This window comes from Malus sylvestris, chromosome 13 (assembly GCF_916048215.2).
Source record: "Malus sylvestris chromosome 13, drMalSylv7.2, whole genome shotgun sequence".
Taxonomy (NCBI): domain Eukaryota; kingdom Viridiplantae; phylum Streptophyta; class Magnoliopsida; order Rosales; family Rosaceae; genus Malus; species Malus sylvestris.
Window position 1 is genome coordinate 19,562,552 of NC_062272.1, and position 3,954 is coordinate 19,566,505.

Below are 3,954 nucleotides of genomic sequence, written 5' to 3' on the forward strand. Positions count from 1 at the left end.
CCTTTTGTGTCAATCAAAGTCATTGCTACTAGGTTAGCATAAGTATTTGTGTCAATCGAAGTTGTGGAGCCAAAAAAAATCAAGAGAGGACAAGTGAATTTTTGGGTTAAAAGGACAAAATTACCCTCGAGGCACACCTGAATTCCTACGCATGAGCAGTGGACAATCATCCCTCAATCAAGTCAAAAGTGCCCAAATAGGTATTTATTTATAACCTATTTCATTCATCCCTCATCATATCTTCTCCACAAGGTAACCCCTAAATCATTCTTTTTTTTATTATATTAATTATTCAATTAATTTGTAATTAAACACAAATCATGAACTTCACCCACAAAACCATCCAAGTAGGGGTGGGTTCAAAAAACCTAAAACCGAAAAATACCGAGCCGAACATCGAACCGAGACCGAAAAAATCGAATCGAACGAAAAAACCGAACTGAATTGAAAAAATCGAATCGAACCGAATTCTTGTAGTTTGGTTTCAGTTCCGATTTCAGTGGTCTAGAAACTGAACCGAACCGAATTAATTAAATTAATATTTTTTATTTAATTATCTGCTTTGGATATATATGTGTGTGTGTGTGTGTGTGTGTGTGTGTGTGTTGGAATGTGTAATGGACAATTAGTATATTATTAAAATAATTAAAATGTGGCTGATAAATATCAAGTTATCAACATCAAGCACATAGGTCTTGCTTTCTAAAGACAGAAAGCTGTCTCTCTCTCCCTCTCTTATTCTCTGTTATCTCTCTTTCTCTCTCTATAACCCAGAAATCGTGTGCTGACAAAAGTTGTATCAAGGCACCCAGAAACAATGTGCCTGCTTTACAGAACTCTACTTGTCTCTCTCTCTCTCTTGTCCTCTGTGTCGTCTCTCTCATATTATCTCTCTCTACAACCTAGAAGGCAGAAACCTTTCCTTCCACAAAATATATATTGTATCAAGCACCCACCTAAATCTTCCTTCCACAAAATATATATTGTAATTGCCGCCTTTGTCTCTTCCATGCTCTGTTTTCTTCCTCCCTTCCTTTAAATTAGACTTTCTCTCTCTTTTCTTGCACCTCTATAAACCTGCGGAGGTGAAGCATTCCTTCACTCCAAAGCTTGGTTGTAGACGGTTCCTTGAAAGCTCGAAGAAAAGCCGACGCGCTGCTTCGATTACAGAACAGGTGCTACTTCCAATCTCACCACCAGATATTTTGTCTTTCTCTTTCATAGCCATGGCATGGCAATTGATCAGCAATCACAGCAAGTTCTGCGCAACGCTTCTTCATCATCACAACATTCCTTCCAATTATTTCCAAACCTAGCTTCTTTAATCCCCACATCACCATCTTCGCCGCCCAATATCCAAATTTAAAAAAAAAACATGAAAAAAACCAAATCGGCCTGAAACCAAACCGAAATAAATTCAAACTGAAGAAAAATCAGACTGAACCAAACCGAATAGAAATTTTAGTTTGGTTTCCGGTTTTGGCCAAAAATCGAACTGAATAGAACCGAACCACCCCTACATCCAAGTGCCACCCAAGATGGCCGGCCACACCCCTATATAAACACCCTCATTTTCTCCAAAACCTAAGTTCTACTGTAATATCCTACATAGATCAACAGAGAATGGGTGATGTGCCTTATATGTACATACCCACCTCCTATAGCACGAGGCCTTTTTGGAACTCATTGGCTTCGAATTCCATCAGAACTCCGAAGTTATGTGAGTTCGGGCAAGAGCAATCTTAGGATGGCTGACCCACTCGGAAGTTCTCGTGTGAGTTCCCAGAAACAAAACCGTGAGGGCGTGGCTGAGGCCCAAAGTGGACAATATGGTGTTACGGCGAAGTCAAGTCTGGGATGTGACATCTACACTCTTGCTAATTTCTCTAAATTCTCCAAACACTTTTCCCTCAAAATTCTAACTTTGGCATCAGAGGTTTTTTGGCCAAAGCCCCCCCCCCCCACATTTATCGTGGGCGCGTGAGGCTCTTGGCCTTGACCTAAGGTGTTGTTTGTTTTGTAGGTGCAATTTTGTCTAAGAGCAAGAAGGAAGAAATTTGCATCCACAAAAGTCATTTCTACTAGGTTAGTAGATGTATTATATATATATATATATATATATATATATATATATATATATATATATATATATATATATATATATATAGCGACCTTTCTCTCTTGGTGCAATTCAAAATGCAATGAGTTGTTAGTGATGATGATCGCGTTTCTTTTATGTTTCTAATTTGATTCATAAAAAAAGAAAATAATGAATTAAAAAAAACATTGAAGTAATTCAAAAAATGCCTCACCCGTGTGCAGAAAGGCTAGTTTCTTATGATGAGAGAGCATAGACAGGGGGTACAGGCCTCCATATTCTATCTTAATTTTCTTGTAGAAAATGAGGTAAACCAAGATTTCTATGTCTTTGGCTGAGAGGACATGATTTTTGCCATTGGAAAAAAAATAACTATTAATTGTTGTTGGAACAATTTAAAAGACATTTTTGTCACAATATTTTTTTATTATTATCATGCTTTTAGTAATAGTTATTTCAGCAATAGTCGTGTTTATTCTGTGATTATCTTTTTTTCTATAAAGACAATAAACGCTGAGTAAAAGACTTAGGATATCCAATATATATGTATTTGTGTTATTTTTATTTTAATTGGGAAGTGATATTGGCATTCCAAAAATCTCATTCTACACTCCTCACAAGTGTATTTTTCTTTCCTAATATAGAAAGTTTGGAGCGTAAAATGAGATTTTTGGAGTGCTAATAACAATTCCCTTTTAATTTTGGCAAGAAAGTCAGTGAGATGATACTATTGTTTGGGTTCATATTTGAACCTTGGGCTACAAGTAGGTGGAAGCCCAAAGATGCCGATTAAAAGAAGACTTGCTCGAAGCCCAGCATCAAGCCCAGAGACAAGTTGGTGCCTTCCTATTAATGCATAGGTCATGTGCCTATTATTTAAAATGTCAAGTGATAGGGACTAACTCACAATTAGCCAAAAAGCATTTTTCATTCGTAACACAAGTAAAAAGCTGATGACTTACTACCCTCCAAGTGCTTTCGGGCAAGAGCAAAGTCACTACAGTCAGGCTAATCTGCCTATAAAAGGAGAAAGAGGCCCCAGAGACAAGGACACTCAACCAATTAAACAAAAAAACATACAAACTCTACTCTCAAGCCAGATTTGCATCCAAAAGTTTTAATTAGCCCAGATCACAGTCATTTTCAAGATATCTCCCTCACAAAAGCCATATTTTGTCTAGTTTAAAGCTCTGTTATCACCCCTAGTGGCGTAATATCAATTCCCTTGTGTAAACTTGTTTACCATCCATCCCTTTTTAGTGAGTAAACCTTGTAAACTTAAAAGAGAAGTGATTGCAAGAAGTTCAACCTTACCCGACAAGGTGAAATCTTGCTCAAAGCTCTTTGTTTGTTTTATAAGTTGATAGATCTACTTCTTAATGCCTTCTCCAGCATGTATTCAAGTCAATTATATCAGTTTTCCCATTATAAGAGTTTCATTTTCATTCGGATCTGGTTAGTTTAATGGATATGTTATCATTAAAATCAATCAAGAACCAAGTAAATGACTTAAGAGGATCTGGACTCCCTCCATTTGCAAGGCAAGAAAAAGAACTTAATGTGGACTTAACTCATCCATGACAATCCTTTGATAACAAGAAGTCCAAGTAACTTGGGGCGCAAGTAATCGACTAAACACAATCTTGTTCTACATCTGTTATACTGAGATAGTAGCACGCTTAGCACTTGGTTAGTTTTGATTGCGAGCCTCAAGGCCTACATCTAAGGCCCTACAAAAGCACATTTTAAAACAAACTCTATCCCTTTCTTGCAGCACATCAGCAGGTAAAAGCTCGACTGCATATCCAAAGTGCCAATCCCTTGGAGCTGTGCTGAAAGCCGAGGAGCCCTCTCCA